This window comes from Antechinus flavipes, chromosome 6, assembly GCF_016432865.1.
Source record: "Antechinus flavipes isolate AdamAnt ecotype Samford, QLD, Australia chromosome 6, AdamAnt_v2, whole genome shotgun sequence".
NCBI lineage: Eukaryota > Metazoa > Chordata > Mammalia > Dasyuromorphia > Dasyuridae > Antechinus > Antechinus flavipes.
This window is the reverse complement of record NC_067403.1, coordinates 102,375,207-102,389,441: the sequence shown is the minus strand read 5'-3', so window position 1 is coordinate 102,389,441 and position 14,235 is coordinate 102,375,207. Positions and strand designations below refer to the sequence as shown.

The following is a 14,235-nucleotide window of genomic DNA, read 5'->3' as shown; positions in this document are numbered from 1 at the left end:
GCGAGCATTATCCTTTTGTGGGGAGGGGTAAGGGGATATGGATATTCAGTGAAATAGAGGACTGACAAGCATTACTGATGAAAAGATCAGAGCAGACAAATGTGATTTTCCAAGACAAGACTCAAGAGAAACATAAAAAGATATAGGAAAGAGAAAATCTAAGGGACTCAAGAAGGTTGAACTGTTATATATCCTTACAAAAGAAGATAACTTGTTAACTCTTAAGAACTATATATTGCTATAGCAATTAGAAGGAGCATACATAGATCTAAGTTGATATAAATTGTAGACACAAATTGACTATGATGAAATAATATCTAAAAAAAACAAAAATTAAGGGGTTAGAGGATTGCCCTAGTAGGAGAGGGAAGGAAGAATTAGAATAAGGTGAATTATCTCACATGAAGAGATACAAAAAATTATTACATGGAGAGGAAAGATGAGGGGAAGGGCATAAGCATCACTTGAAACTTATTCTAATTGCAATTGGCTCAAGAAGGGAATAGCATATTTAGTTAAATATAGAAATCTCTTACTCTATAGGGAAGTAAGAGGGGAGGAGGATAAGAAGAGACAGAGAGAAAGAATAGCAGTTTGGGGGATGTGATAGCCAGAAGCAAAACACTGGTTAGGAAAGACAAAGTGAAAGTAGACAGAGAGAGAAAGATAAATAAGAAGAAGAATAGAATGAAGAGGAACACACAGTAATCATACCTGTGAATGTGGATAGGATAAACAACCATAAAAAAGGGGGATTAATAATTTTCTTAAATCATTGTTATTTTTCCCCAATTTTTCTCTACCTCTCATTTGATTTTTAAAATCCTTTTTGAACTCTTCCAGGGATTCTTTTTGGGCTTGCATTCAATACACACACACACACACACACACACATATATACACATATACATATGCATATATATTCTTTTTTTAATAACTTTATTGACAGTATATATGCATGGGTAATTTTTTACAACATTATCTCTTGCACTCACTTCTGTTCCAACTTTTCCCTTCCCTCCCTCCACGCCCCCCCTCCCCCCCAAGATGGCAGGCAGTCAGAGAGGGGATGCCAGGAAAGGGAAGTGAATTGGATTTAAGTGTGGGAAGGCTGTGCAAAGTCACTAGCCTCACCTTCCCCTCCAGAGCCATCTGGGTCCAGTGGCCAATTATAGACCAAGATTTCATGAAATATCCCTGAATACTGGGAGACCTTGGCCTTTTTAAGCTCAGTTCTTCCACAACTATTAGTTTGACTGAGGCTGTATCCATTCATTGATTAAGACTAGATAGCCATTGAGGCAAAGAACTCCTCTTTCACCTAGTCCAAAAAAGATCTAGATGAATGAATGAATCTGGGAGGATTTCTTGCTATTTATATTCAATCTGAATCAATCAGGACCCAAACAGTGACCAAAAGGGGGCTTGGCCTAGGACCTATTGGTGACCAATTAAAATCAGATTGATTTTGGTTTAGGGCATGGTCCTTAAGAAAGACATATATTGTGATGATTTAGTACATAGAGTGATATTGCTGGATTCAGGAAGATCTGAGTTGAAATCTGGCCTAAGACACTTACTAGCTGTGTAATACTAAACAAGTTACTTAATCCCTGACTGCCTCAATTGCCTTAACTATAAAATAGGGATAACATTACCTTGAATGTTGTAACATTCAAATGAGATAATATTTATAAATTAGTAGCACAATGTTTAGTGCCTAGTAGGCAATACATGCTTACTGTCTTCTTCCCTTCTCCATTACTAATTTGAATTGATTTCTCCTATCAGAAAATTGCTTGTAAAAAAGCAATGCCTTCTATGATAAACGAAGGTGTGCTATTTACTGTTTCATTTTTATTTGTGAAGTGTATCTGAATACCACTGAGTAATAGCTACATTAATAAAAGGGACATCTCATGATTTAATATGTCTCTGTTTCCATTATTGCTTCTCTATATGTACTTGAAGAAGCTTCAAAATGTGATCTTTCAATTGTACAACTCCTCTCCCTCATCAAACTCCTCTTTTTCCAACCCCTGCCACTTTCTCCTCTGTTCTCTTTTCTCTACCTTCTGTGCCTTCCATCTTTCCCCTTGCCACCCCACTTTTTACTTCCTCTTCCACATTCTTTTTTCATTTTCTAACTCTTCCTCCTCTCCTTTCCAACCCTGATGTTATTAAGCAAAATCAAATATAGATACCCATCTCCTATCTCTTAAAGATAAAAACAAAATGCCAATAGCTTTTGACCCAATCTCCATTTTTCATGGCCAGAAACATGCCTTCAGCCATGTTTTAGTGAGCCTTAAGGTGTATTCCTTCTCTTCGCAGCACTGGAAGAGAATGCTTGCAAATGTGAGCACAAAATCCTTCTGGATAATAAATTGATTCAGGCTCTCCAGAAGAAAGGGTCTAATGGGGCATGGATGCAAAAAGTATGTATTAAATTTCAACTTTTGAGTCAGGAGGCAGCCAGATCCTGCATGAGATACAAAGTTAAATGAAGACATGCAGGCCTCAAAGAAATCCCACTAAATAAAGGAAAATAAGACATCTCTAAAAACAACTGTTTTGGTGAATAGATTATATTAAATTTGAAATTCAAAGCAAGACAATAGGAAAATGTAACAGAAGGAGAGATAAGAGATTACAGTAAGATGGTACTTTTTTCTTTATTTTTCAATATTTATTTAAAACTAAATACAAAATAAGAAAAAACAAAATAGAAAAAAGACAGAAAAGGAAAATAAAAAAGAAACAAAACATTGTTTTGTGCCCAAGAGAACATTAGGGAGGATTCAAAATATGTAACAATAAATTTCCATTTCAAGAAAGCAGATATAATAGAAAAAAATGTTCATTTTTCTTTGCTTCCTTATAGGTAATTCTTTTCTCCTCTGCTGTCCACTTTTTAATTTGTTCTTTTTTCCCCTTTCATGCTCCTCACATGCATATCAATATACACACATGCATAACCATTATTACACTGTGTAATGTGTAACATACATTACACATATGTAAATATGTGTAAGCATACATATAAAATAATATTAATATGGTTGACATATATTGTAGATTTATCTCTTGATTGAATCTTTTAGTTTGACTTTGAGATCAATGATTACTTGCCCTACTTTTTTCCTAATTAATTCTGCTCCTGATCCTTGTTGATATCTTATTTCCTATTCCTGTTAACTCTTCTAATTTAATTCTACTCCTTAACTTGCTTTGCTATTACTTAATCTCTCCCCATTCCTGAATCCCTTCCTTATCTTCTCTATCACCCTTTTCTTCTCTTTATCCCATCCCCATTAATTTACATACCTTATTCCACTTCCATTAATCTAAACCCCCTTCCATATTCCACCATATCCTATGCCACTCTTTCCTCCCTTCTTTTTTCCCTTTCCCTTAATCTAAGCACTTTGCCCATTTCCATAAATCTACATCCCTTTCTATATTCTGCCTTATTGTATTCCCTCCTCCCTTATTTCTTCATTGATTTTGGAGGATGCTATATCCTTCATGGTGTGTATATGGGAGTGTGTGTGTGTGTATATTCTTTAGTATTCTCTACTATTCTGGAATCCCAAATTAAGACTGTCACCCTCCTCCAAGTGTTTACAGCCATCATCATACATACATACATATATATACACACATATACATATACACATACGTGTGTGTGGTATTCCATATTTAATCCATTTTCCATATGAGTAGGTTTTCAGAACTATCAGACTTCCTCCCACTGCTAATACTTCTGTATCCATTCTTTCTCAGCACCTCATTCATATAGAACAATTGTCGTTTTTCTTTTCCTTTTTGGAATCAATTCATACTCAGCTATGCCCCGATCTTTCTTTTGAGATATCCAATTATTGATAACAATCTTAAATATATGGTATACATTTCAACATGAAAAAAATTAATTTGTCCTTGTTGAAGTACTCGAAATTAATTTTTGATGTTGGTTCTTATATGTTAAATTTTCTATTGCGTTCAGTTGTGGTTGACATAAAGTCCTAAAAAATCTATAAGTTTATTGTATGACTATTTTTTAAATTCAATATTATGGTTAGTTTTAGTATATATATATATTTTTTAAATTTTTATTTAATAATTACTTTATATTGACACTCGTTTCTGTTCCAATTTTTTTCCCTCCCTCCCTCCACCCCCTCCCCTAGATGGCAAGCAGTCCTTTATATGTTGGATATGTTGCAGTATATCCTAGATACAATATATGTTTGCAGAACCGAATATATATATATATTTTGGCTACAAGACTTGTTATTTTGATTGTCACACACACACATAATTCTAGGACCTGTGGACTTTTATTGTAGCTGCTTATAAATCCTATACAATTTTAATTGTAGCTCCAGCATATTTGAATTTTTTTGTTGTTTGCTTGTTCCTTGTAAGATTTACTCTTTAATCTGGGGGTTTTGAAATTTGGCAACAATATTCATATATGTTTTCCATGTGGGATCTCTTTAAGGTGCTAATTGGTAGGTTTTCTCTATTTCCACTTTCCCATCATGTTCTATCACTCCAGGACAATTTTCTTTGATTATTTCTTGATTATCATGTCAAGGTTCTTTTTTGGTCACAGATTTCAGATAATTCAATTATTCTTGTGTTTTCTCTTCCTGATATGTTCTCCAGTTCTGTTCTTTTTCTAATAAAATATTTCACATTCTGTTTTATCTTTTCATTCTTTATATTTTGTTTCATCATTTCTTGGTCTCTTATAGCTTCACTGATTCCCCCTTGCCCAATTCTAATTTTCAAAGAATTATTTTCTTCTTTAAGATTCTAAATCTCCTTATCTAGTTGGTTAACTTTTTTTTTTCATAATCTTGTTTTTCTTGGATGGTTCTTGTTTTTTGTTGTTGTTGTTGTTGTTGTTTGTTTTTTGTTTTTTAGCTTTTCCTTCATTTATTTCATTTGATATTTGAAATATTTTTTGAGTTCTATAAATTTTTTCTGAGCAAGTAGCCATTTAACATTACTCTTTGTGGTAAAAGGTGCTATTTTTGTTTCACAGTCCTCCTCTGAAAATGAAGCTTGATCTTCCTACTTCCGTAGTAACATTCTTTTTCCTTTGCTTGCTTATTTTTTCTAAAATAAAAACTTATTAATGACTCAGACATATTAGACTATTATCGAATCCTGGGCTGGGGTGATGGCTTTTGCTGTCTACTTTAGTTCCAAGTGCTGACAGCCAGCATCATCCCTCTCCCAGTGCTTCCACACTCACCAAGTGCTGGTTTCTTCTTACCTAGGGAAGCCTCTCAGCAACACAGCTGGGTCTAGCATTCCTTAACAGCTGAGCTTCCCTCAGTAGTCCTGGAATCAGATGGTTATCCCCCCAATCTGTCCAGGAGATGAAAGTTCCTGTGGTTGGGGCTGAGGTTCCTTCCGAATCTGGCTTGTCTCCAGGCTCCCCACTTACTATTTCAGTTGAGCTACCTGAGAGGTATTTACACTTCCCATCAATTAATCGTAATACTGGGGTCTTTTTTCCAGGGATCTTCTGGGGCTGTCCCAGGAGGACCCCTGTTCTACTCAAATTATTTGTTTTTCACCAGTCTATGTTCTCTCTGAGGCACAATTTTGTTGTGTCTGTGGGTAAAAGCTAGAGTCTGAAATTTTCTGACCTACTCCACCATTTTACCAGAATCCTTTCCTCCACTCCCAGTAAAATATTTCTTTTTTTTTTTCTTTTGAAATATTTATTTATTGTGTGCAGGATGTGGAAGGGAGTTAATAAAAATTCTTGAAGTATTTGCCAGCATCAAATAGTGAAAAATATAAAACAAATCTTGTTTACTATAAATAAATAAAACAAACCTGGAAAGGAAGTATTTAGAACAAAGCTGTTCCCTAGTTGATTTAAGAATTTAATGTCCTCACGAGTGAGTTGTTTAGTAGTTAATATTATTACCTGTCCAATGAGCTCTACTAGAAGTCTCTATATCCTTTTATGATAGTATTTGTTTAGGATTTCTTTTGTATCATGCTTGTGGAAATACACATATATTCCCTGAAAACTAAATTCTCCTAGGAGGGAAAATAGATAATTGGCAGTAAACACTTTAAAAGTATATGTACAACAAATGAAAATGGGTTGGGACAATTGTTGAATAAATTACTCATGAGATAGTCACTGATCTGGATAATCTAGGCAAGAGGGGACCATTTTCATCAATAATAAAAGTTTTACTAATTTTATCCAGGTAGGTGGATAAGTTCCAAATAAGCCAAAGGTCCAATGAAGAAACAAAACCATCACCTTCTTGATTTATTTTTCCTTTCTTGGCAGTTGACTTTTTTTTTTTCCTTTTTTTCTTTTGGAAGAGTTGTAATAACTGGCTTCCCACTGGGCTAGAAAACTGTCCATTTCTTTTCCCCCTGATCTTTTGTCTGCCTTGGATAAGTGCTTTTAAGTCACCTGGTCCCTCCTCCAGGCCCAACTCCTTTCTGGTCTTTTCTGCTTTTTTGGCTTCCTCTTGAACTCAACTTTTTCTTGCATTCATTTTTTGCTTTAACTCGGTGAGGAAATCTTTAAAGGTGGAACTTCTTCAGAATCAATCAATAATCTGATGGTCTGATTTCTGGATTCAGCACAAAATAGAGACTCCATGATTTGATCCACATTACTCTCGAAGTCCACATAGGTTTGTTTAATATCAGTTAGCTCTTCTTCAGAACCAATGTACTTTTCTTCAAAGATCTTAATGTCATCTAAGGCCATCTTCTTAAAGATCTAGATTGGCAGGGTGGTCTCCTAGCCGACAACATCCCTGTGGTCCAGGTGCACCCACAGGGACACGTTGTAGTGGCTGCGCAGGGTCTCACCATCCCAGGCCTCCCATCGCACGTCCAGCACCTTGTACAGTTAGGCGGTTCCCAAGTCCTTGGGTCCACGGGCTCGAGCCTCCTGGTTAACTCCACTACAACAAGGATCAGGAGTAGAATTTAATAGAAATAAAAGCAGGGCTAGTAATCATTTATCTCAGATAAAGTCAAACTTAAAGATTTAATCAAGAGAGAAATCTACATTTAGATAGATGACAGGTAGGTAGTAGGTAGGTAGGTAGATAGATGATAGATTTGTTGTTAATTAAATTAAAGTAGAAACATTATCAGAGATAGAAAATAAGAGATATACAGAAACACTACAACAAGGATTAGGAAAAGAATTTAAGAAAAACAAATTAGGGCTAGAAATCACTGATCTCAAAGTCAAAGATTCAATCAAGAGAGAAATCTCCATTAACTGTCAATCATATTAATATTATTTTATATGCACATTTATATATGTGTAAATGCATATGTAAATCCATGCATGTGTATAGAGATAGAAATGTGTTGTGAACATATATATATATACACACACACATATATATATGTGTGTATGCATATGTATGATTCTTTATGATACCATTTAAGGTTTTCTAGGACAAAAACTGGACTGATTTGCTATTTGCCTTTCTTTTTCTCATTTTATAAATGAAGAATTTGGGGGGAAACAGTGTTAAGTGGTTTGCTGAGGGTCACCTAGTTAGTAAGAGACAGATTTGAACTCAGGACAAGGAATCTTCCTGACTTCAGGCCCAGCATTCTATTCACTATGGCACCTAATTATAAATGATAGGTAGATAAAAAATAAAGAACACTGGGAGATGAAGTGAAAAAAATTTATAAGAGAAGACAATGACTACTACCTTTAGTTTCAGCTCCAGATGATCTGGACCAAGTCCACAGTCATAGAAAAATTGATATTAAAACATTCTGCCACTAGGTTTGTGTATCCTAAGCTGTTTCTAACTATTTCCACCTCACACTCCAGTGTCCAAGAGGTAAGAGCTGTGTCACTCTACCAGTTTCATGAGATTTTATTCTATCCTTGCCCTCCCCCCCCAAAAAAAAATTACCAGATAAGCTGGGTAGTGTTGTTGTTCAGTCATTTCTGTTGTGTATGACTTTCCCTGATCCTATTTGGAGTTTGTTTGGCAAAGATCCTGGAATGCTTTGCAATTTCCTGATTAGTTCATTTTACAGATTAGGAACTGAGGCAAAGAGGGATAATTGATTGTCCAGGGCCACTGCTAGGCCTTAACTGGGAACCATAAGAGCTACAAAAATATTACGCAAAATCAGGGAAGGTGTTACTTATAAAAACATTAATAAATAGGTCACATTAAATATTACATGTGCAAGCAAAGAAAATGAAAAGGGTGAATGAGGAAAAGTAGGAGACTGAGGGAAAATAAACTTTTATTAGTAACTTCTGTTTCTAAATTCATTTTTTTCATGTAGTCTTTCCCCTCCTTTCTAGGGAGCCATGACATAAAAAGATATTTTAAAACAATATTGATAGTGTCAATAATGTCTACAATGAAACTTGAATTGTTTTCACGTCTCTGCTGAGATCATCAGGTCAGCAGAGATCTGATAAATTAAAAGGCAAGACCACTCTGTAGGAAAGTTTAGATGTTAATATCATTGTGATTTGTAGCCCATCATTTTGTAAAAAGATAAGAATTCAATCCTATATCAGAAATGAGAAACATCAAAGAGTTCTCAGATTTTGTGGATGGAATAAAGGGAGGGGCTAACCAAAGGAAGACATATAAAAAGATCTCAACGATTGCATCCTAACAACTTTTTGTGGTTGAGCTCAAGGGAAAGCTATTATATATAGACTAGCTATTATCCTGAGAAGAAAATTGGAGGACAGAATCAGAGGTAAGCTTCTCTTGGGAGTTTTTTTTCCCTCTATGTACTTACAAAAAGTCATCTCAGTCAAGTAAATGAATTATAAGTTAGAGAGGGAACAAAAATGAGAGTCTGAAGAGGAAAAATATCTGTATTTAAAGTCTGTTTTTTGAAGAGAGAAGTTAGAGATATGGAGATAATGAGTTGGGATTTTCCTTATCTTGTCATCATATTAAATATTCAGAAATGTGATTGTCCTCAGCCTTTGAAATGAGATCATTTCTAACCTACTCAACAAAGAAATAAGGCTGGCCAAACCAGAGAATTTCAGTAGTATTTAAGAGCAAGTAAAAGTAAATTTCTTCAGAAAATGGTAACCCTGAAGTGTAGGGCGAAAGGAAGAGAAGGTGAGGGTAAGAAATAAGAAAAGAGAACCTCCATCATCTAGATTTCTTGTAGGAGAGAGTTCAGGTTCAGCATTAGGGACATCAGCTTCCATGACCCTGGAGAAAAACTGGCCCTATGTTAAAAAAATAAAAATAAAATTAGCTATTTTTATTAATAGGCTAAAGAGCTATTTTAGCCTCTTCAAGATGACTAGGGATAAGGTTCACCTGTGAGGTAGGTTTGGCAGATTCTGCCTTAGCCCACAGTTTTTGAGTCCCACAGCTTTTAAATCCCCTGGTTCTATATGAAGGCAGGATTGACACTTGGATCCCTGATAGATCTTTTCACAATGTGTGTTGATATGGAACCATCTCTGTTGCTTCTGACTTCTTGAACACAAGAGATTCAAAAGTCCTGAAATGCCTTGGATAGCACAGAAATGCCTTGATCAAAATTTTCTCTATTTCTCCCCAACCTACGAACATGGATGTCAAAGACTTAATTGAAATCCTCACAGCGGAGCTCACTTGCTCCATCTGCCTGAACTACTTCACTGACCTAGTGACTACCAGTGGCCATAGCTTTTGCACAGAATGTCTTCTCCAGTACAGCAAGAGGACCCATGTTACATTAACCCATCCAGAGTGCAGACAGGTCATCCAAAACAATTTGTTTTTTAACAAAAGCCTGCAGAATCTATCATTGACAAAATTCTCAGACCCCATTTACTGCAGAGCATGATGGACTTAACCCTCTGTGATCAATGTGGGGTAAAAGAGAAGCTGTTCTATGAGGAAGACCAGAAACTCTTCTATAAGTTTTGTTCATCTACCTCAAAACACGAAATCACTATGTCCTTCCCTTGGAAATGACAATAGCAAAGTCACAGTGTCTGCTCACTTGATCCATCCCAAGGGAGAAATGGTGTCTATTCATCGAGTTCTCTTTATGGCCACTGCTATATTGGACAAACAGCTCAACTACAGAGTCCAAGGAAAATTTAAAGACTTCATATCTATCCATGGTTTCAGAACCAAATTCACTCTCCTTTATTCTCATTTGGCCTTTCAAATTCTTCTGTTTCATTTTCTGTAAAAATGTTGATAACAGTAATAGTGCTGACCTGTCAATGTCATTTTCAGGATCCAATGGATAACATACATATATCAACCTTTGATAGCCTTAAAAGTGCTTCATAATTGCAAGTTGTTATTAGCTAGCAATTCTCAACTATGGATATCTTTTTATTCTAAAAATGATTTTGATAATACTTTGCTTTTCTTACAGGACAAGCTTCAACAGATGTAGGAACTTTTATTGAATAAAAAGAAGGAATTTCTAGGTAAACTGAATTATGAAAAAAGAGATGGAAACACAGTGTAATGTTAGTGTTTGTTTTCTTATGAATAAAGGTGTAAGGTACATTCTCTTGAAGGTCTTTGTCATAAGGAATAGTTAGGGTTAATATGCATAGAAAAGTCTACTTGGGGAAAAAAAACAGATTCTATTAATGTGAACAAATTTCTATTAATGTTCAAAGTATATCAAATATTGTCAACATTATGGATGTATATATCAATATCCAATGACAGTAGAAGAATATTTTTCAGTGTAAAACTGTTAAAATATGTGAATGAAGATAGAGCTTTCTGGTAATATTTGGCAGTTAGGGAAAGAAAAGGAATTGTGGTAAAGATTAAAGGGATCTTCCTTTGCAGAAAACAACTTTCTGTCCTCATTAATTATTTCTTATTAAAAGTCCTTAAAGGGTCTGCTTTATAATCCTCTTTTAAAGAGTTTGAAAGCAGAAAAAAAGACTAAGGAAAGGAGATGAAAAAGCTATGTCTGGCATCATGAGTTTTGGATATTTAGAACTGGCCAATAGAATTTAACAGGAAGCCAAACTAGCACTGAACTCAACACCCAAAGACTTTTCAGTGACTTCCTTTATCCTAATTTCTCTTGTGACAGAAAAACATGCAGGTTTTGAAACAGTCAGTTTTCACTGAATATGAGAAAATGCACTATTTCTCATGGGAGGGAGAAAAACTACATTTGAAAAAACTGGACCTAGAAATGAGAGACAACTTGGACAAATTCAAAAAAGAGCAAAGTCAAACTGTCACAACAAATCCAAAATCTGAAACAAATGACATTAGCAGTAGAGAAGAATATGAACAAGAGACCTTTGGAAATGCTCCAGGCATGTACTTAAAACATAAATATGACTGTTCTAGAGTAGAAGGTGATCGTTGTTTTTCATTCTTAAGGACCAAAATGACACTTCCATATTGAAGTCCTAGTACCATGTGGCTGATCAGACCAATATATGCTTGGATAACTCTACTACAGGTTGGCTACAGATAATCCGTATAAACATTTGGAGTGGGGGATGTTTCTAATTTGCACATCTCACATTTTCTCTGAGCTATTGCAATTCTTCTTTATTCATAAAACACTATGTTATTTGATGCAGGAATGCCATGTTGGGTGGTCTTTTGCCAAGGTCTCTCATGCCTTTCCAACTATTTTAGATTTCTTCAGAAAAACCTTGAGTGTCCTTGCATGACTTATAACTAGCATGCGAGTGCCTACTTTGCATGAGTTCTCCATTAAATAGTCTTTTAGGCAAACATGCATGTGGCATTTGAACCATGTTGCCAGCCAATTATAGTTGTCCAAAAGCGAGGGAAAGAGATGTCTGTGCTCTCTGAAAAAAACGGAATATCGTAGGAATTGACTAAAGATAAAAACGTTAAAACTTTTTTTTCCCCTTCAGATTAAGAAATACACCTTGGAAAGGTAAATTTCCATTTTATGGCAAACTAAGTAAGAAATATAAACTTTCTGAATAAGTCTGAGAGGATGCTAACTTGTGTATGTTATTAAAGTGTGCTAAGAGCTGAGGAATACTTAAATCTGTATAGAACTTGAGTAACTGAATGTGCCCTGTTTATAGACTGAAGCCCTGCTACTTCAAGATCCAGAGTATGCTTTTCCATCCAGGACAGCTTGCCGGATTACTTGCATGAGCGAAATGCTTATGAGTTTCCAAAGAAAGTCATATCTATTGGCCCCAGCTGGCATTTTAGCAAGCCCACAAGTTTCCATATTATTTGCAATGAATTGATTGCTTCATTGTCTGCTACTGGCATGTGCAAATAATGCTTCCCTCAGCTTCTGCTACCCCACAGTATTCACTTCCATTTCCATATGAGTACTGAGGTACTTTCCTGTTTTTCGCCTTTTATACCTCAGTGGGCACTATGAGTATTTTACCTGAGTCAGTTATTAGTTCTGTTGTTTTCCTGAACTGGTTTGTGTCATAGCTAGTGAATTCTTTTATCATCCTTGACTATTTGATAAATGTTATTTTTCAAAGGTATAATATTCATGGCTTTCAACCCCATTCCTCTTAATCTGCTTTCTTCTATCCCTCATCTTCTTTCTTTTCTTTTTCCTCCTTTCCTTTGCTCCTTCCTTTTATCATTTCTTTTTTCTCTCCCACTCTTGTAAATGTATTTTGCTTCTGTTTGTCTCCCATCTATATGTGTAACTATTTTTATATATTTGACTTTTTCTTATGAAACTATGTATGTCTAAAGTCCCCTCTGATAGATTATAAACTCCACAAAGGCAGAAATTTCTTGACAAAGAGAAAAGAGTAAGTCCATTTCTGGACAATCTTTCATGCAAAATGGGTATTATTAAAATCTGGTTCCACCAAAGACTAAATTTCTGTACCTCCAGCTGTGTTTGTATATATTGCAAAAGTATTATGCCAAGATTAGTAACTCTTGTAGAATCAGAATACATATGTAATAACTTCCCTGTATTGGTGAAGACCTAGCATTTTGCTTATTCAAAATATTGCTTAAATAGTATTAAATTAACTCTGCACAAATTAATTATTCATTCCATTTTGCATCTGTTACTCTGGTTGTTTTCAGCTCCTTAGAACAAGATGATCCCACACTGGGTGCCCTCTTTTCTCCCCCCTCCTGCCTTCCTATCTCCTTTTGTGTCTTACCATTAGATTGTAAATTCCCTGAGGCTGGGATCTTTATTATTTGTATCACCAACATTTAGCACATAGCCGTGGCACATAGTAGGCACTTAATGAATGTTTATTGGATTGGACGTATTCAATGAATGAGTGAATAAATGAAAACAGAGTTCAAAGGGAATGTCTTAAAACATAAGAATTATAAATCTCAAATGGGAAGACACCTTAGAGATCATTCAACATCATCTTTTTCATTTAACAGAAATAAGCTGCCAAAGAAAAATTAACTTTCACAGGCAGGATAATCCTCTAGAGAGTTCTCATTAATTACTATTCAAAAATGAGACTGCTGTCCTATAATTCTCTCAGTTAACTTTTATATTAACCTCCAGGCTCTTATATACATTTGATCAACACTACTCCTTTTTCCTACAGGAGATATAACTCTGGATCCCAAACCAGCTGATCCACAGCTCATTCTGTCTGGGGATTTGAAGAATGTCCAATATGTTGATGACAATACACAGGTCTAGAAAGGAAATCAAAAGAGTTGACTCTGCTCTCACTGTTTTAGTTTCCCAGAGATTCACTTCAGGAAAACACTATTGGGAAGTGGAAGTGGGAGATAAAACAGAATGGGAAGTGGTAATCTATAAAGAATCAGTCAACAAGAAAGGTACCTCTCCAATTTACCAAGGGATGCTTGTAGCTCACTGTTTCAAATGTGGGAACGATGTCTACCTTGGATCCTCACACAATGTCTTTTATATAAATCAACATGTACATAATGTGGTCATTTTTTTGATTATGAAAAGGGAATATAGCATTTTATAATGCCACAGATAGATCCCTGATCTACAATCCTCCAGATAGAATTCACCCTTGTTTTTCTCCTTGCTTGCCCAAGGAAGAAATTACCCCTAGATCTCTTACTGTTTGCCCTAGGATTAATCAGTAGAGAGTTATTCATTAATAATTATGACAGGAGCCTCAATGACAAGAGATTGAAATATACATCTAAAATTGATCATCTATTCATCATAGCCCAGTTGAAGTATTCAATAAAGTCATATATGATTATTAAAGCCAATGAAAATAAAATCTATTTC

General features: G+C 35.3%; 1 pseudogene; it reads right to left on the bottom strand.

Moving 5' to 3' along the window:
- Window positions 1-5,290: 5,290 nt before the first annotated feature.
- Window positions 5,291-6,907, bottom strand: LOC127541421 (dnaJ homolog subfamily C member 9-like; annotated as a pseudogene).
- Window positions 6,908-14,235: the final 7,328 nt, after the last annotated feature.